This window comes from Harmonia axyridis, chromosome 1 (genome assembly GCF_914767665.1).
Source record: "Harmonia axyridis chromosome 1, icHarAxyr1.1, whole genome shotgun sequence".
Taxonomy (NCBI): Eukaryota; Metazoa; Arthropoda; class Insecta; order Coleoptera; family Coccinellidae; genus Harmonia; species Harmonia axyridis.
This window is the reverse complement of record NC_059501.1, coordinates 8,269,595-8,291,359: the sequence shown is the minus strand read 5'-3', so window position 1 is coordinate 8,291,359 and position 21,765 is coordinate 8,269,595. Positions and strand designations below refer to the sequence as shown.

At 34.5% G+C, this 21,765-nt stretch overlaps 1 protein-coding gene and 3 non-coding genes across 4 annotated transcripts in view; 3 read left to right on the top strand and 1 right to left on the bottom strand.

Annotated features, from left to right (window-relative positions):
* The window catches only part of LOC123670632 (homeotic protein proboscipedia), a 68,374-nt gene that overhangs the window by 34,562 nt on the left and 12,047 nt on the right, over positions 1 to 21,765 (bottom strand). The gene's annotated exons all lie outside the window — the stretch shown is intronic.
* Positions 9,687 to 9,758, top strand: Trnam-cau. The gene has a single exon. It is a non-coding gene; the product is annotated as a tRNA-Met (tRNA).
* Trnam-cau lies at positions 11,518 to 11,589 on the top strand. The gene has a single exon. It is a non-coding gene; the product is annotated as a tRNA-Met (tRNA).
* Positions 12,760 to 12,831, top strand: Trnam-cau. The gene has a single exon. It is a non-coding gene; the product is annotated as a tRNA-Met (tRNA).

The following is a 21,765-nucleotide window of genomic DNA, read 5'->3' as shown; positions in this document are numbered from 1 at the left end:
AAGGACTTAGGAGAGCAAAAGTTGCCGAACCTTGGATTTCAGCAGGAAAAATATCGGATTACGAATATTCGAATTTTCATATTTAATTGATAATCACTCAAATAAATACACTGAGCAAAAAAATTAACGCACATTATGGAAATCTCAAATTTTTTCTACAACTGAAGGTGTTCTCAATGATAATTATTTTTATCAGAATTATGCATGCATATGTTATCCACTTTCAACGTTTTTCTTCAATACAGATGTTTTTCCCAGCAGGAATAAAGAAATATAAGATTATCAGATTTTGAATGTGTTGGCTCCATTCTGAAATCAGTTGTTCTCGATCAATTCTAGTGATCAATAGTTTTTCTTTCGTTTGATTTTCTACACTTGATCGCTATGCAATGCGAAACACGCAATTTGACTCAAGAGGAATGTGCCCAAGCGGTAGTTTTGCGAGAAGAAGGTAGACATACACAAGAATTGCAGAAAGGTTTGGAGTTTCCCATACAAGTGTGTCCAGAATGTTGCAGCGATTCAGGGAGACAGGTATGAATGTCCGAAGACCAGGACAGGTTAGACCACGGGTAACAACTGCCATTCAAGAAAGTTATTTGAGAGTTTCTTCGTTGAGACAACGGTTTGCAACCGCTCGCCTCCTTCAAAATCAGCTTGAGCAAACTCATGGGGTGCAAATTAGCACTCAGACAATAAGAATATAGGTGATAGGTATATAAGGAACATTCTTGAAGAGCATGTATTGTCATTTGCCCCATATATTGGTGAAAATTCAATTTTTATGGACGATAATTCCAGACCCCATCGTACGCGCATCGTTCAGGAGTACCTTGAAGAGGTTGAAGTCTCTCGAATGGAATGGCCAGCAAGAAGTCCAGATCTCAATCCGATTGAGCAGGTTTGGGACAACCTCAATAGAAGGCTGAGAAGTTCAGAAAATCATCCAGCTACTCTTAATGACCTAGGAATCCAACTCAGAGAAATCTGGGAAGGATTAGATCAGAACATTGTAAGATCATTGTGAGCATGAACCGATTTTGCCGAGCTGTAATTAACGCAAGGGGTGGAAATACCAAGTATTAAATCACTTATCAGCATTCCAGTATTTTGAAAATTGTTTATTTCTCTTCTTTCACATAAGATTCGGTGAAATCCTGAATTTTTCTTCCATTTAATGTGTCTTGTTTCGTTCAAAACCTTCCCGAGAGAACATAAAAAATAAGTTATAAAGTCAATGTAGAGTTAACTTACATTAAACTTGAAATTTTCAGAATGTACGTTAATTTTTTTACGCAGTGTATATTTCATTCAATGAAATATACATTCATAATGATATGGTAAAATAGTGGATTTGAAAATATATCACAATCCGACAACGTAATCTAACCATGTTGTGGACATTTAAAAAATGCGTGTACTTCCTCTCTCTATGGACTCGCCCAATATTAATTGGGATAGAGAAATATGGCGTGGAAATAAGAATCATTTATATTGAGGTAGAATCTCATTGACCTATTTCTGTTATAGTTTTTTCGTAATAGTAGTAAATTGTAGCACGAAATTTCATTTTACTCTTCTATTTTAAACCAATCCTCTCGAATTATATTCTTCCCTGGATACGGATCTGCACTCCGAAATCCGAATAGTGCAAAGCCCTCTGCCGGGGCCAAAAGTATGTAAGGAATTAATGTGATGGGTAATTAACTGCCATACTTTTAAGCCGGAAAATGTCAGAACACCGATAAAAATCCACGGCACATCAAGCAAATAAGGAATGCGCCTTTTCCCAATCAAGAAAGTCAAAATTATCAAGTCGTACGCGCCACGGATGATGCATTGCCGTCGGAGGGTGAGCACAGACCGGGTTTTGCACTTGGGGTTGTGTTTATCATATAAATAATGCCGTCTATCGGACTTTTTATGTCCTCTCAGATTTCGGGGATGGAAATGCTATCGTCTTTGAATCCAAGCCAAGTTTTAATAGGGGAATGTTTAGTTTGGTAAACCTGAAGCAGTATCCGTGTTTTTCCGATAGGTGTTTCGGTTCTTGTGGTGCTGGAATACGAAGAAATAATTTTCTTCAATTCTGTTACTAACCGTGCGAGAATATCTCAGTTTCACACATATTTCATGGTTATATTTCATTATTATATGTTGGTACTCGGAAATGTCCTGTCACAGTTTTATCTATTATCTGTCAAATTTGTGACACAGAAAACAATTCTGTCAACCAACATTCTTCAATGTGAAAATCATTGAACGATATATGGAAATGTTTCATTAATATCAATGAAAATTCAGTGGATTAGAGAAAATAATGTATAATACTCGTACAGAATGCTCATTTGAACACGCGTTCATTAAAAAACTCGCCACTTCGTGGCAGCATTTTGAACTTGTGGAAGTATATCAATGTCTTCTGCATTTGTATTATAAATAAAATTTCAGAGACGATGGGTGTAAACTATAGTGAACTAATATAATAAAATTTGGAAAGCAATTATTGTAAGTCAGATGAAGAATATTGGACAATAAATACTAAATAATTCCGTAATTACGCATATTAGATCAGGCTGAAATTTCAAACTTTGTGTTCCAAGCACTCTTGTAGACTGACTTTTCCACACTAAATTTTCACGAAGCTTTAAATGGTTATTCAAGATTTACACGCAAAATCTCAAACAGATCAAATCAGTATTCAAGAAAATATTCAGTATTTCTTCTTCAATACTGAATACTTCGATACAATACTGAATTTTTTATGGTTCTGATGGTGTCACTAGCTTGAAATTTTGCATCGAGCTTGAAAATGTTATTTCATATAAATAACCAAAAACTAAACTCCGTCAGTTTTGTAGTTACGGAACTGAACTTGTTCATAACCTGAAATTTCAAGAATTTTGAATTTCAATAAAAATATCATCACAAATAGACAAACTCTAGAATGATCATCCATGATTTGATGCCGATATAGGTATATAATAGGAGAAAGATCGAACCTTTCAAGTATGCATTTATTATTTTGATAACTTTCTCGTTTTCTCAATAATATAATATTACTACCATTTGAGGGAAATTTTCGTCCAAAAATACATAAAAACGAATTTAAACGAGCCTGCAAGAGCTGTTGACCTCACGTCAGTGTTTCTCTCAGTTTTTCATTTTTCAATATGTCGAAAATCTGAATTCATGATGAGTGAATCATTCAACTCGTATGCTTTCTGCATATCTTCAACTTAATGATTAAAAATTCTAGTGAATACATGAAATTCATTGTTGTTTATCTTGTGCTCCTGTGCATACAGATAATACAGGAAATGATACTGGAATTTTGGATCAACCTTGCTTTCTCACGAGTAAGTATTTGGTATTTTATAACAAATGTTTTAGGGCAAAAAAATAATGAGTGAATTTTGATATTATTGATCAATCAAATTGAGCTGTTAAATTATTGAGTATAAAACTTGTTCCCAATGTTAAACATATGATTACAAAAGAGAAGCAATCAGGGTGTAGAGTATAGATACAACTCTAAGCAATTAGTAGCAACAAGCTTTTCTCATTCAGCTATCAACACTGATAACTTATAATTATCGGAACCTATTCGATAAATACCAAGTAATGTAACTTATACTAGTGCGATTTCGTGAAGATAAGTAAGGTGGTTAGACGAGATTGGAAGAGGGCACTCTTCAGTTGGAGAAGAATGACTTTTTGGGTACTTATCTTAAGAACCGGTTGGTTGATACAACACCGCATAACATAAATTCGAATATATTGATTTTTTTCTGTACAAAACCGAAAACCTGCACTATTATTAGTAGAATATCAAGATGGTACCTAGGTCGAATTGAAAAAATGATAAATTTCCTGACATGAAATTTGCTTATAATTTATTGATTCAAAAAGCTTACCTACCCCAGTTTTCTGAATACAAATGTGAAGTCGAAACTTCCTGATCTGAGACAACAAAATGACGTGCTATTTGGAACACAATTTTATTTATCAATTTCCCCTTCCCCTTCCGTTATTTGCTATTATATGTATATTAGTACCTACCAAATCTTGAAAAGACATATTGCATTCAAGCCGAAAGATGTTGAACGGCGTTTGTTTGCTTGTGAATAGCTGCTTGCAAGGCAAAAAACGCAAGGAATTTCTGCACCGCATTGTGATTGGAGACGAAAAATGGGTTCATTGCGATAATCCCAAACGCAGAACATCATGGGGATATCCTGGCATGATTCCACGTCGACGGCCATACCGAATATTCAGGGTTCCTAGATGAGGCTCAGTATTTGGTGGGACCAGCTCGGCGTAATGAATTATGAGTTGTTGAAACCGAATGAAACAATCACAGGCGATCGTTATCAATCGCAATTAATGCGTTTGAGCCGCACATTGAAAGACAAACGGCCGCAATACAACGAGAGACATAATTAAGTGATTTCACAGCATGACAATGCTCGACCACATGTTGCGAAAGTGATCAAGACTTGGAATTGTTGAAATAGGAAGTGCTACCCCACCCACCGTATTCTCCAGACGTTGCTCCTTCGGACTATCACTTGTTTCGATCAATGACACACGGCCTGGTTGACCTGCACTTTCGGTCTTATGAAGAAGTAAAAAATCGAATCGGTTCGTGGATTGCTTCAAAGGATGACCAGTTTTTTCAACGCAGGATTCGTACGCTGCTCCAAAGATGGGAGAAAGTAGTGGCCAGCGATATACAATACTTTAAATAATAAATGTATAACAATTTTTACAACAAATCCTCGAATTTTGGAAAAAACCGCGGGAGCTCAGTTGTACGCCTATGTAATTTGGATTTTCCTGAGGATAATTAGAGAAGTGTTCGTAATTTTTTCTCGAAATCGGTATTATATACGACAAAATACAAGAAACTAAAAATTTTAATACTGAATTAAAGTTTCTCTTGACATTTTCCTAAACTGTCAGTGATTCACCAAAAATATAAGTTCTACAGGAAATGAGAAGGCACTGTTCCAGAAAAAATATCAGCCTGTAAATTTGCATTCAAAATTAGCATTTCACATGATGAAAATTTCAAATTGGAATATCTATGCCAAATTTAAGTTAAATATCTTGTGAATGGTGCATTAGGATAAAAATTGAAAATCAACCTATGTCTCGAAAACAGAGCGTTTTCGTCTTCATGTTTATAAAATTTTTTTCTCTTAAAATGAATCAGTCATTTTCGTTTGAACCCACAATTTAGGAACACTTTGTATATTGGTATTACACTTGTCGGCCGAATTTCACACCGTCTCTGTTCCTACTAGAAAAGTTATTTCGCAGTCAATTCACAAAGAATCTATCGGTTGGCAAAAATGGACGTCTACGATTTGGGCCTAATGGCACGGAAAAGTCAAAACGGCTATAGAGGCGGTCGGGAGCACCCCTCCAACTCTAAATTGGCGGGTTCCTCCATCCAGATCTGTGATTCTCGCCATCGAGAGGACCCGGTGTTGAATCAAATGGATGAGCGATTTCGTATTCGGAGATCCTTTTTATCTCTTCGAGGCAAATAATTCATTCTTTAGGCGATCGATAGCTTCTTTTTGTCTTACGGCGCGCCCCTGGTTGCTGATTGCGCCTCCCTTTTCAGTCGCGAAGGTGAAATCGATAGTTCATAATGGAATTATCAATTCTCGGTTTCGAAAGTTCGGCTTCGGAGCTGGTCCCAAAAAGGAAATAATACGTTCTGCTGAAAAAATTATAGGGAAGATCATTCATATAGCAAATTCCAAGGAAACTTCGGAATTTTTATTTCACTTAGTTGGCATAACTGTCCTAAATACTTTTGCGGAGTTAGGGCGCTATATGTCATTTAGTTGGTTTACAATGTTTCCATATAGACATTTGACAATATAGCATGTTGCAATATTTCACTAAAAATGCGTTTCAAAATTATATAAAGTAGGAAAACGCTCAGTTGAAGGAAGAGGACATCAAGTGCCGAAGGGGAGCAGCTCATAGTAGATAATTCCCTGCCAATCCCACCAAACACACAGCACAACCTTCCTAGCCGTCAATCCTAGCTTTGGCTCACCGCGTTTCGACCACGACCGTTTTCGCTTGACGTTGTCGTAAGTGATCCATTTCTCATGACCCGTCACTTACCGCTTCAAAAATGGGTCTATTTTGTTGCGATTCAGCAGCGATTCGCAGATGGAAATTTGGTCCATTGCTTATGATTGGCTCTTACAGTATCAGGTCCATAAACACTTCTTACAATTTCAGCAGCCTGGCTTGCATTTTAGCCACTATCGAAGAATAATTGTAAAATATAGAGTATTTTCTTTTTGCTAGTATCCATCTTTGACGCGCCCTCAAACTAAACTGAATCAACTAATCACAAGTCCGTCAGAAAAGTTTTTGTAATACGAAACCTCATCTTTTTTAATGCCATCTAGTGGAACCCGCTCATACTTATACAATGCGAGATAGAAGTAACTAAAGCCACCTATCAGAAAATAATGGATTTCTTTTCACTAGACCTAATATTTCATATGAGTCAAGCAAACGAAAAAGAAATAGGATCAACTTTATTCCACCAGCTAAGAACGTAGAGATAGATTCATCGATTGCGATTTCTGGGCTGAATATTCGAAATTTCCTCACAATAAGGTTTATAATTTTGTATTGTCATAAGTAATCACAAGGCTTCTGTTTTGGATGAATTCAAAAGTAACAAAAGTAACACAGATACAAATACAACACGTTTGGAATATAGATACAAACTCAAGAACAAGTAATCAGGTACTGCAATCTTAAAAATACTCAAATACAATGATATTATCCAATATCTACTGTTATTGACCGAGTGAGAGAACAATTTCAACGCCTTCCTTTCTACGCAATGATAAATAGAAATTCCCAATGTCGCCCAAGCCCCTTACTTTGTGCCGCAGAAAAAGCAGATCCTTGTTCTCAATAAGCCATTACAGCAATCAGATATGCTTCATTTATTACTATTCAATCCAAGAATTTTTCATCAATTCAATTAATTTCAGAATGCACGCCAATGGACATTTCATCACTGTTCGCCGCCTCTGGGACGGAAATTACACATCACATTTTCCACCTCTGATCATTGGAATCATTTAAGTTAATGTCTTTTCAAAGGTGTGATTCAATCTGTACCTCCATTCGGTTTCACAGGTTATGATTCCTAAAAGATTTTCTCCTATTGTATTTTTTTTATTGAACTCATGTCCAGTCATGCAGTAGCCGTGGTTTGGAGCTGCCGCTGATGTTTGATGCTTCCTGGACCACCTACTTCTTCATTGTTAACTTGTTCATGAATCAGGTGATCATCAGTGTCCCATAAGATGAGCAAGATTTATTGATGTTTCTGTGAATGTTTTTGAATATAACTTATAGCTGTTGATCTATAAGCTCTCTCACAACAGAATACTCAAATTTACGCAAGGAATTTTTTTTCATGTAGGTAACCACTGTATTCTGCACAGCTAGCAGTTATTTTAAAAAACGACATTTGTTTATGGAAAACATACATTTCTTGATAGCTATAATGAACCTAATTGATATATACCTTTGAAAACTCCAATTTTGTTCGAAGATCATGATATTATGTTCGGGCATGTTAAATTTCATTATCAATCCAACAACGAAAAGTATGAATATGATCTCCTATGAAAATTCCATGAATATCATGGTAGGTATAATAATAAAAATTTCAAAGAATTTTTGGGCAGCATTCAGAAAGTTTTGGATCATATTTTCGAAACAATGGACATCGAACAAATATCTGGAGAATATTGGATAGATTTTGTTGGGAAGGATAACATTGTCTTGAATCTTCTCTGAACACAACTGACGATTGTCTGCATCTGTTAGGTTATAAAAATTGAATGTGCCTACCCGGATGCTGTAAATAAAACATCGTCATTTTTCTCTCGCGTAGAGTGAGAAAAGAAACAGTCAAATTTTATATTTCTGCTATTCTGCTTTATCGTTATTGCTATGGCCCATATTTCACATTATTGCTGAGAACTTTCCACCCAATTCGTCTTTGTATGTTCATCCTATATTTGCTGCAAATTTTGATTGAATTTCGTTGACATACGTCAATGTTCATGAACTCTTTCCTTGCATTACTTCAGGATGAACATTTCGAATAGAATCTCTAATTTTAAATCATCTGATAAAATTTTTGAGGAAAGGAAAATTTAGCTAATTTTTTGACAATCGAAATTTGATATCTGTAGAATTACATACTGGTTGTATAAACTGAATTAGTTTATTCGAGTTTTAACGGAGAATTGAAACGAGAATCATGATTATAATTTTTTTGTTGGAAATAGTTCCATTGATACTTAATACTTATGCATGTTCCCAAGAATATAAGTTCCATGAAGTGAAGAGGGAATGAATTTCAGTGTATTTTTCTTCACCGTCACCGAACCACGAGTAACCGGCGAACAAGAATTAAATAATGTGAAAAAAATCGAATCGTCAGCAGGAGAGAGAAAAATGACACAACTCTACCTGTATAGGGATAAAGACCCTTACTATTTATCAAGCAGAGTGGCGCAGTGGAAGCGTGCTGGGCCCATAACCCAGAGGTCCGTGGATCGAAACCACGCTCTGCTAAAAATTTTGGTTGCAAATAAATAAAAAAAAAAATTTAATATGAAATTCGAATTGCTTCTATGTATAGTTGAGAAGTGTTGGGAGAGTTAATTCTGATATGAAACTAACTGGTGGGACTAAATTGATTTATTTCTCATCACCTTCATCCACCTGATCATAAAATTAATGAAATAAATGAGTCAAACTTTCGAAACTAGCATGAATTTTCTTTTGTCCAATTATAGAATTTGGGCACAACCAATCAGGGTAATTTTATCATATGAAGCAAATAAATTTTCAGCGCTACTGCTGCCGATGAATAGTGTGTAACTACTATATCTTATAGCTGATTTCCTATCACACCACAAGATACAAAGGACGGTAGGGCATGCAAAGTTGCAGCATTTCTTCGAAAACTAATTGGGATTACAAACATGTGTATCGCTAAAAACATTTCGCAGAAACAGTAACTAGTTTCGACTAGAAAATCGTAGGAATGATCCCTATGTTGAGGTTAATGTGTTAACATCGGCTGCCAAATAATACAAAAGCGAAGGTAGTGTTGTTTTTCGTTTTTGTGGAATACATTATGACTTTATCCCTATTTCAATGAGAATTCTGTTTATTTTGGTTGGGCGGCTATGATGTGTTATTTATTATACAGGCGACTAAGTAGAGGCAGTTTGGAAATGTTTATTGCAGGGAATGTTGGAAAACGCAAGCGAACAATCTTATGTTGTTTTTAAGAATCAATTAAGGATGAAATATGTAAACTGGGCCGAATTGCCGACCCTCAAATAGAGGCGCCTGAATCGGTTGCTCCTCTGTTTCACCTCCAATGCCAGTCCTGCACCCAAAAGTTATTATTCATTCCTTGCAATATTATTATATAAATATAATATCAATATTATACGACAATGTGTAACTGATTTCTACCACAAACATATATGGATTCAAATATCTCATGATTTAGGAAGAAATAATAAATCGTATTGTAAAATTTGCTTTCAACAGTTAAATGAATGAGCTTCAGCTGACATCAAGAGCTCAGCTTTACATATAGCAGAGTGGCGCAGTGGAAGCGTGCTGGGCCCATAACCCAGAGGTCCGTGGATCGAAACCACGCTCTGCTAAAAATTTTGCTCGGGTAATTACTACTGAATTGACTCAACCTTCAGTTAATTAGCCTACTCAAGTGGTTGTCATTCTATAAGAACTGAAGGTGATAACTTGATTTATTGAATAAGAATTGTAGGTGTATTGATCAATAATAATGAAATATTGGGGACCAATGACTAAACAATTATATCAAATAGTATACAAAAATCAATACATAATCAGAAACTTGAATATCTATAATATGACTTTCCAAAATAACTCCAGATATCTCGAAGAATTCGTTATACATGTTTTCTAATAGGAATGATGCAATTTCAAATGGTTATTAGGCAACACATTCTTGATGTCCTTTGTGTTCAGTAGGTTATTTCGTTCATTCACTTCAACGTTTAGAAATTGTAAATCGTTTGATCGGAATAAAATAAGTGCTCTTATGTGAATACTGAGAGAAATTTGAGAAGATTTCTTGGACGACATCAAGTATTCAATTAATCGACTCACTATTTTCCGATTCTAAAGAGAAATATTTTTTTTTATAGTGTCCTATCTATTAGGAGAAAACATTTCAAATAACTCTCATGAAATCGACAGGAAAATCCAAATTATCTCAAAAATCCAGTTAGATGAGTTGTGATGAATAAATTAATCTTTAGTTTTGGTCTCATTGTCCAAGCAATAATTCGATAAACTAGAATAATCATTGGACTACAAGACATTTTGTACCTCAAAAACAAAGCTTTTGAGGTCTTATGTTTAATGGACATTTTTTATTAGAATTAACCAAGGAATCGCTCATTTGTATCTACAATTCACGAACTTCTGTATAATCGATATGTGCGAGATTTAAAAATCATACGACTATTGTCAGATAAAGAAGAAGAAAATCTATATTCCCAAAAACAATTTCCACCTAACCACAAAATATTAGTTCAATTAATGACAAGTATAGATTAATAATAGGTATGAAATTGAATGAAAATGCTCCCCAACCAGCCGCACAAAATCCGAAAGACGTGTCCCCTTTTCCTTTCGTAATTAATCTCCGATCATTAATCAATCCCGGCCGCCAGAGGGCGCAAGGTGACGCGTCGTCATCATATCGACATCAATGATCTGCCCCTCGCGAGACGAGCGATGTTTTTAAACAGCCGGCATATGTTCTCTCAAATTACAGAAATAAGTTTTTTTCGGGGCCCTATCCCGCCCAAACATTAATATTGTCAAGACAAAAGTTCATTAGTTACGGGCGGGGAAAAGTGGATTGGACCATCGTTGATTGATTGAAGGAATTCTTTAATTCGTAGAAGGACCTGGGGAAAATTTTGCATGCTTGTGGGCGTGCGGTTGGTTAGTTTCGGTTGTTGAGATATTTTGAGTGAACGAAATCAATGAATTTTATAATTTTTATTTATGAATTATACAAATACCTATTATTATAGCCTTAGCATGACGTCACTGATGACGTATCTGCAAAGCTAACCGTACCCACCTTCAAAACTCACACAAAACCGACAATTTCTAAAGTTTGTATTGTTAATCCTTTGCCGATGTACCTATTTCGAAAAATCTTAAATTGTATTCTTCAATTAGAAAAACAAGATTGTGTTGTGAGAAATTTATTTCGGTGTAAATGTTATAGCAGTGTTCGTTATAGAAGTTTTGGTTTTTCATTCCTTTCGAAATTTTTGAATAAATTTTACAAATTGAGGTATTTTGCAAGAGCGTCAGCAAAGCTTGATATTGGAGCGAGGAGAGAATATTAAGTTGCCAACAAGCAGAGTGGCGCAGTGGAAGCGTGCTGGGCCCATAACCCAGAGGTCCGTGGATCGAAACCACGCTCTGCTAAAAATTTTTGATGTAGAAAAGAAAGTAAATAATTCCTACGGTCTAGAGCAGGGATTCCCAAATTTGAAATAGTGAAATATTTAATGGAATGTAGGTAAGACAAAATATTTAGGCTTATCTCACTCGAATGCTATTGTCCTTCATGCGACACTTTTGCAAGTATCTACTCTCGAATTTGTTGAGTTCGGTGAAATCATACCTGTGCGATAGATTTCATTTTGTCATTGTAAATTATGCTTAATCATCTAGGTTTGAATGTAGAGTGCCGCAGGGTTCTCATCTGGGACCACTCCTTTTCATTTTATATATCATTATATCAATGTTATCTGCAAAATTGTATATGCAAAATTCATTGAAAAAATCAGATGATGCTTGAAAGTTCCATGACGATTGGGACAGATTTTGCTTCCTGCACTACTTGTCCTTCAATGTTAACGAGTGCAAACTCATAACATCTCATCCTAAAGATCGTCCCACTGTAAATAGTCTAGGGACAACTGAAGATCTAAAAATCGATTCAATAAAAAAAGTTTCCTTCAGTGAAACATTGTAACATGTTGGAATTTTAAAGTTTTCATTTTGCCAATTAATGCAAGAAAGGAGTAGGCTTTGCCCAAATGGTATAATTGGACAAAACAAATAAACCTTTACTCATTCATTCCTTCAGTTACTCAGGCAGATAAAGATGATATTAATTTCGTCCCACCAACATTTCTTCGAACCATTTACACCCTCAAAGTTTATCACTTATAGTAGTATTCTCAATTTTGATTTCTTATCTTATTTTCTTTTCTTTGCAAGCAAAATTCTTAGCAGAGCGTGGTTTCGATCCACGGACCTCTGGGTTATGGGCCCAGCACGCTTCCACTGCGCCACTCTGCTTGTTGAAAATAAAGGTCATGTCTTTATCCCTATACTGTCCAATGCAGGTAAAGATTTGTATTCCTTCATCGTTTCAGGATATGTTCAATGCTTCAATCTGATATTCCGAGTTTCATTAATTGTATCGAAAGAAGAACTAATTTTTATCTTTCAGATCGAGAATAAATTTGCTGTTTTCTTTCATTGAAGAATCCAAATATCATCCGATATAAAACAAATTCTTAAAGACTAGAATGAATGAATAATAGAAGACCACCTAAATAGGGATGAAAAGCCTACTTTTCAATAAGCAGAGTGGCGCAGTGGAAGCGTGCTGGGCCCATAACCCAGAGGTCCGTGGATCGAAACCACGCTCTGCTAAAAATTTTGCCTGCGTAAACTAAAAAAGATGAGTTGTCGACCTGAAATTGTACGTTTACATACATTGGAATATTGGTGAAAAAAATATAAAAATGCACATTTGAATTCAACAATATTCATTCCAATTTCAACAAATTGTTCTGAAACTCATTAGATATAATGACTTTCTAACATACGTCCAGATATCCTAAAAAATATGTTATGTTTCTGAGAGATTGCGATTTGATTTTACAAAAAATTGGAAAAATTGCAAATAATTACTACGATATAAAAGAATTAAAACAATTAGCTATTTGACAGTATGTATCTGAAATATTATCCTATCTAACGGCATCTTCAAAGGATGGCTTTTGAAAGCCATATAAATTAATCCGAGAAAACATATGTGAAAATAATGCAAAATAAGGTTCTTAGAATTGTTAACACTTCATCCACTGAGTACGGGGCCCCATTTCTCAAAATAGTTACCCTCAAGAGTGATACTCCAATATCTTTTCCGCAAAAAGATTCCTCTTTGCTTTCGAAAAAGGATTCAACGTTGTCAATGAGTTCTTCATTAGATAAACTTTTTTTTACCCATCAAAAAACAGTATGAATTTCGACAACATCGTTTGAAATATATACCAGTTATTTCGAGAGGTAGAGAATCATTTTTTCTTTAAAAGTATCATGCAAACCAATTCATTGAATTCTCACCTTAAGTAGATTGCTAAAGTAGGAAGTATGTTATGAATCCAAATAATATTTGAAATTAAATACTATCAAACAATAATAAGTTTATTACATCTCCACAAAGGACACGTTCGAAATCTTTCAACGAAAAAACTTCTCAGCCTGAATATACGAAGAGCAACAAAAAACCGAAAAAAACCTCCAACATTCTTCTTCAATTGGAAGAACCAGATTGTGTCGATTCTTCCGTGAGAAAGGAATATTTCAATGAAAATTCTATCTGAAAGCGGACTCCGTTATACCAGTTTTTGTTTCTGGCAATAACTCCGTTTGGAGCATCGCTATAATTGTGCCTTCACTTAATTCAAACGCATCATTAATCATCTAAAAATTTTCGTTGTCGGTATTTGTCTGACTGCAGAGCGGGGTCGAACTTGTAAAACACTGTTGCCCCAACAATACGAAATCCTAATTGAGAAAAATGAAGAGAGAGAGGCCTCCAGCCAGGTTTGTTTGGATTCGTGAGGTTTCAAGCTTTTGGGAAATTCCAACGCAAACATCGATATAATCAGGTATTATTATGCTTGTGTTTCACTCGGGAGTATGCTTCGTTCGGTTTGGAATATTTTGGTTTCGTAGTCATCAATCATATGAGATTGCGTAATTACAACAACAAAAAATTCGCTTTTAAAATCAATGTTCAATAGGTGGTATATTAGGTACTGGAAAAAATATTCGATTTCAACATTGAATATTTAAAAGTTCCATCTTTGACTTATAAGTTATTTAAAAAAATTTAGCAAACCACAGACTTTGGGACCTTTGAGTTAGGAGCATTCGGTGTTTGTTTTTCTTGCGCCATTTCAGATATCAAAGAACTATTGTACCTAAAAATGGTGTTACCAAATGAGTGCGCAAATTCTTGGGTGTGATTTCATGTCGAAAATTGAAGGGGGTCCTTATTTTGAACAAAAGCTATAAGGTCTTTATTTGGAAAGTTATCCGTTTCCAAAAATGAGGAAAAATATTATTTCATTTGATTCCTTTTACATAAGATCCGTTCATGACAATGTGGTATTTTTATTTTTATCAGGATATGAATAGTTATTTTCAATACATATTTCAAAATTGAGTCTTTTTTTTTATTTCTGGTAAGTAACTAAATGGGAGTTACATATTTCACCTCTTTAAAGGATCACAACAAAGAAAAAACATTTTAATAGGTAGCCCGTTTGTTGCTAAAACTTGCCCATAAAATGCAATTCCTTCAACTCTTCAGCAATTTCAAGAAGCCAATAAAAATAACTTTGTTCTAATTTTCTGTAGTGTGTAACTTTTCAAGAAAAGACTTAAAAGCTTTCATCTATATGTAAGATTTTTTTTTTTTCCTAATGTATTTTGTATGAATCTGCATATTATATGATATAATTTATTGTTGTCGGTTAGGTATTTGATCTGAATGACAGTTCTGATGAAATTGGGCATGAACCTTCGAATGATTATTTTACACATAAAACCTATATTCAAATCTAGTTGTAACTGATATATAGAGATTTTTCAAGTACCTACCTGAATTTTCTGGTGACGTAATCAACAAAAATTTTGCAAGACGCTTCAAATTGTTGTTATACATACTTACAAAATTTTGAATTACTTCGATTCTGTTGCGGTCCTATCTGTTGTTACAGAAATATTGAATTCTTTAAGTAGTGCTTGAGTGAGGCAACATGAAATCTTGATTGCTTATAGCTCGAAATCGCGCTATTTCATATAAAATTTATTTCGTTCGAATCTGTAGTTCTCAAATTGTCAGGACAAGAAAATTTCGAATGGTCATACATGGTTTATAGAACCATATAAAATTTAAGAAGAATATTGGAAAGTATACAACAAATATTTCCTTCAAAACAGATTTGATCAAGTTGAGATTTTGCGTGCAGATATAAAATATTCTAGATTTATGCAAAATTTTCTGATGACAGTCTCATCAGAACTGTGGAAATTTTAGAATATCGAAAAAGTTAATACTTGAGCGAGAGCGACCATCAATATAAAATTTTGCGAATAGATGAAAACTATAGTATTTTCAATTTGATACAAACTTTTATATTGAACTCTTCATAGTATCAAAGAAATTCCAAGCAGAATACAGAAATTAAGTTCTGTAACAACAGATCCGAAATTTAGTTTTTGAATGAAAACTTACTGGAATGTTCAGAATGTTCATGTTTCATTTCAGGATGATAGTAGTAAATATCCTGACGCCAAGACGATGGTTTTTGGTCAAACTTGTGATATCGTCGAAATCAGTTAGTTTGTTAGTTATTATACTAAATAGGAATTCATCAACATTTTGGTGTAGTTTTTTTTTATTCGACCAGCATGAAATAATTCATCCAAGATAACTATCGCTGTGTAAATTCTCATCAACCAAATATCCAATCTTCTTTCCAGAATTTCCGAGAACTTATCAGACACCTTCATTTTCCGGTTGGATGCTGTCGCACATGTAACATGAAAGAGCAGCCATTGGAAGCATTTTTATGTTTTAACCATGAACCGACTCCATACTCAAGAAGTGTTGTTGCTCGAGTGCAACGACTCGTGACTTTCGAATTGCTGTCATTTTATGCAGTTACAATCGTTGGACATGGTAGACATATCCAGAAAATGGTAAAAATTCAACAAGTTGTCAAGGTAGAAAAAAATGAGGTTGGTGGAAATCATACTTCTTGAGCACTATGAAAATACGGTTATTGATTGCAATGTTTCAGCGAGTAATTGCTATCGATGTTTCTTTCCCAACCGCGTTGAAAGATCATCTTTTCGTTACTTTTTTATTTTCAAGTGTTGAAAGTATTTATATGAATACTTATAAAAGTATAAATTTATATGCTAAGTTTTAAAACAACGTTTTCTTCAAATTATTCATTGATGTTATTTTAAGCACAAAATTGGAATATTTTCAATTCATACAAACATCACCCAAAAATATAGCAATCAAGAAAGTAAAATTGAAAGTAGCAGTCAAAACGCAATTTTACCCTGGGTGTCAACTATGCTCAGAAGTATACAAAATGATATACAATAATACAAACGCATTTATTTTTATGAAGAAATCATTATTATTTAATAGTATTTTATTGTAAAGATTACATTGTTTCATTACATTCGGATTATAGTGAGTTGTTTGAGGCTGAAAATGGCTATGAATGGTTAAATTCCTCAAATTTTAAATAACATATCCACAGGAAAAATTAATTTGATCAGACTCTGAGAATAACTGAAATATTAGATCGTAATAGTATATTCTAAAACAAGTTGCAGAATGGGCTCCTATTCACGAATGCGAAATTCAAAAACGAGCGACGTAGGAGCGAGTTTTCGAACGCATGAGTGTTGAAATTGCCTTCAGCAACGAGTAGTAGACGATATTTTCTCTATTTCAGACAAATTTTGTGAAATATTATCGAAATTCAATGAAAAATTCAGATTTTTCATCCTAGTGACTTTTTTATTATATCCTGGCAGTTGGTGTGACTGTTACGAAAATTGACAGATTACGGAATCTGATTTTGATTCGTACGTTTCGAATTTTGAAATAATTTATAATTACGCATTAAATTCGTGAAATGACTGAAGAAATCGAATCAACACTCCAGAATTAATAGAAGTTGCGAATTATGTTGCAAATCATTTCACAATATACAAATATTATATTGACAATTGACTTGTGTTGAAATTTGATAGGATAGTCTGTGTTGACAACCACAAAACGAAAAATATAACTGAACACAGTGCTGCAATGAGTTCATTTCAGCACTGTTTTTGAACTGTAATGAACTCATTACGAAACTGAAATAGAGAAAGAATATTGAAATATGCAAAGAAACAAAAGTGCAAATGATGCACGTATTCAAATTGTATTGTTATTTAATCTGATAAAAAACAACTTAAAGTTTGGACTTTGCATATTGAAATAAAATAATAATTTGAAGCTCGTGCGCGCTAGAGCTCCTGATGCCAAGTCATTACTGAATCTACAATGTATTTGAAAATATTTTTAATATTAAGTTCGCTTGAAATAAACTGTTTCAGAATACTGTAAACAAACTGAATGACAGATTTTGCTCATGATCTGCATGAGTAGATATAAAGGATAGTGCCAACTGGGCAACATAAATAATAACAACAATTCTGGTATTTTAAAATATGTTCCGTTACTTTCCTAACCAAATTTATATTCAATTTTAGTGGATTACCTGCTCCCAATTCATTAGGAGTAACAATACAATCAAAATTAATTTCCCTAAATATAAATTTCCCATTAGGAGGATCAATATCGTATCCAGAGTTAATATAGTCCACATTCGAATGTATAAATATTCATAGGACAAACTCAAACGCTGACTAAAAACGAAATTAAACAAATTCATAATCCGACCAATGGAACAAACAAACTAAAGCAATTAATATACCTCCGCAATAACATCCACAATTTTAAATATAACCAAATTCGGCCCAGTTGGATTAAAACGGATCGTACAAATGTTCTAATAGCTACGCGATATTCAATTTGTACATTAATCTCCAAATCACAGCCAGCGCGTTTTCGCAATTATAAACTTTATAAATTTCGACTAACCGAAACGTCAAAACGAGATCAATTTCGATTGAAAATGTCGAAAATTCTACGCGACCGGCGCGACAGTTGCATCAGCCGGTTCTGTTGATGTAATCTGCATTATGGTTGGTGCAAAATATCCCGAAGCTGCGAATCCAATTTGGGGTTTTAAATCTCTCCCGAATTGGAGATAACTCTAGCTTAATCCCACTATCTGAAATACTAATCATTGGGTGTCGGTGTCTACGTCGTTTTGGAGAATAATGTGGCTGGGTTCACAGGTACGCTGGAAAATTTGTAGCAGAAATTTAGAAAACACCTCCTCGAATGAGAAGAAAAAAGTCACTTTCACCAAGACAATAATCACACATCAAAAATGAACGAATCGTGTTAAGGCTCACAGAGGAAGAAGAAGAACTCCTGTGATTCTACTCTATGCTTTCTCGCACCATGGTCCCACCTCTAGAGAGTGCTTTCAATAATTCAGTATTCATCAGTCATTTCACATTGAAGTATTCATTCACTTGGTATTCACAAGTTATTACTATTATAACATTATAGTTATATACAGTGTTTGTGTTAACATATTAAACAAGTGAAAATCATACGTATTTTCCTTCATCCACAAATCAAGCATACATTCGTTAATGGTACTTCGAGCCAGAAGATCATTTTGGTATATCAAGCATACACTCGTTCATGGTCCTTCGAGCCAAAAGATCATTTTGGTAAATCAAGCAATCAACTATACACTCGTTCAAATCGCGCCTCCAGCATATTTTCCAGAAACGTTTACTGGCTTTTTACAGACCTCTTCTTCTTCCTCTTTTAGAAGGCACATTGCCTGTTTTATTCTGGTTTATTTTCCTCATGTATTTATTTCATGGAATGAAGATTGCCAGCTGTCTTGCCATCGTTTTGGATAACGTCCCAATATGGTCTTCTTCAGTGAGGTATGTTGTCTTTTGCGATTTTGGCCATCCTGTCTGGACCCATTCTGTCGATGTGCTGGTTCCTTTGCCTTCTTCTCGCTCTTATCCACCTCACAACATTGTCTGTTTGCCACTTTTCTCTAATGGTTGGTATTCCTCTGCCTATCGTTCAATAAATATCCTGTTATTGTTCTCAGGGTCTTCATCTCGGTTTTTCTTCAGATTCTCTTTATGACCGATGTTTCAGCTCTTGATTCCGCGCCATATGTTATACACATGTTTTATATATCCTTGACTTACATTCTGTTCTCAGATGTTTGTTCTTCCAGAATATTTCAGATCTCAAAAGAATAATTAAAGGATATAAATTTGATTGATAAGGTTAAAATTTTTTTCGAAATCAAAGGCGAACCTTGCTACAGAAACGGTATTGAAAATTTAGAAGAGACTTGGAGTACGTGCATCACTCTTGAAGGTGACAATGTTGACTAAGAAAGTCGAATTTTTAGGAATACCTAAATTGAATTTTACTGGTTAGGCCAGGCACTTATTGAGTGAAGTGTGATTACAATGGTATCTAAGTAATTGACATCGGTCAATTCCCTTATACCGACGCATTTGGCCTAGCAACCAAGTAATCGATGAAATCTGTAAAGTGCCAAAAGTAATTTAATTACAATAAAGTGAAAAGATAATTATTCCTGACATTCCTGAAAACGGTATCAATCCAAAAATAAAAATTGTGTAAAGTAGACGAAAATTTTTAAATATTAGTAGGTATTGTTTTTTGTAGACCTTTATGCCTCAATAAAAAGAAGACTCTGGTCAACGCTGGTTCCCAAGTTGTAGGTACAAATTCATCTAATATTATCACATTGAAATTGTTTTTTTGCTACTTTGTAGCTGAAAAAGCAATACTTCTAAAGTTTTTTTTATTTTTAAAAATTGTTATCGTATTTAATTATGATTTACATGACTAGGCGGAAAACGTATCTACCTAGCTGTTTTGCTCATAGAATGTTATAATTTGTATCATTAGTTTATTATTTCTCTAGTTTCATTGGAATATTGAAGGCAAAAGAATATAATAACAGCATTCTTGAATGACACACTATGCAGCAAGTCTCTATCTGTTCTAAAGCGTAATCCAGACAGTATCGTCGGCATCAGTATGAATTATTTCTTTTTTGTCATTTTTTTTTCGATTTTTTTATCATTGCCACCAACTTGAAGCTCTTGCAATGTGTTTCGGGAGGCGGCATCTTGTATATTTTTCAGCCTACGTTTGTAGCCTACGATACTGGCTGAATCCTGCTTCAGAGCAGAGAGACTTGCTGAGTAGTGTGCCATTCAAGAATGCTGACATCATATTCCCTTGCCTCTCATGAGAAAAGTACATACACCTTAAAAATTAAAAAACCTGAGAATCTAGGAAGAATAGCCTTTTTACGTGCAAAATAGCGGAAAAACTATTCAAATAATATGTTCCCTGGTTCAAAAGTTATGATAATATTACATTTGTAGCTGTTAACGCTATGTCTACTTTGAACACTTTAGCTACAACTAGGGAACAAGCGTTGACCAGAGTCTTATGATTAGCTCTTCTTATCAGCGATATAAAGGTCTACAAAAACAATACTAACTTTTGAAATTAACCTTTAACAATTTTTCATAAAATCAAATGCCTGGTCCTTTGATAACCTTTCCCATTCTGCCAATTTGAAATGAACACAAAGCAAACCCTAACACCTTCTCATGGACATCTGAAGAAGTCATACCGACGGATCACAATAGAAATCTATTCGAAATTATGCCAAATCCCCTAATGCAATACTCAATCCACTATATCACCCAGATCGTATACCGTTTGCTACAGTCCAGGTTTGAGTTGGACATCCCTCCCCGATTATGTTACAGCCGCTGTTTGCGAGACAAGGGTCCTCGGCCAAGTGAGCGGGAGTGCCATTCATATGATTGTCCCGCTGTGGCCAGGGAAAACAGATTACGCGAAGTATCATTTAATTAAGAGTGTCCCATGCGAATCGTTCAATCCTAATGCGGTGTTTCATTTCGGATTAGAGCTATTGAAGGGACGGTATATCGATGTGGTGCAGGGTTTGGCGGTTCTAGTTATTTTTCTGTTGTTGTGTTGGTACGCGGAGCAGTCAAACATACTTTTAACTTTTATATGTATAGATAAAGGTTAACTACTTTCTGAAAGTGTAGATTAAATTTCACTAATTTTAGCATACCTACTCACTGTCAGAATAATAAAAACTTAAATATTTTCATCTACAGAAAATATTCAGTATATACAGTGAGTGTATCTCCTTTTTTTCGTTTTATCGATATATTTATCCATACCGATATCTTGCTTGATCCGCTCTGATGTTTGATAAATTAGTTTGTTTCATCTTTTCGTTTTAGATTTTCACTTCATGAGTATTGAATTCATGTGTTGTCATATACCTTTATGTTTGATGTTTTTTAATAATTGATATAATAATTTTTAGTTACATAATATTCGGTTTCTCCATGTTCATGTGTCACTGATTGTAACTTATTGTTGTTAGCCTAAAGAAGCCCTAATAAAGGCCGAAACGTTGTGAAGAAATAGAGTAAGACTTATCAATTTTTTCGTTCCTGAGACCGATCTCTCCCAACTTTTAATTATAACATGGAACCAGATTTTTTTTCTATCCATTT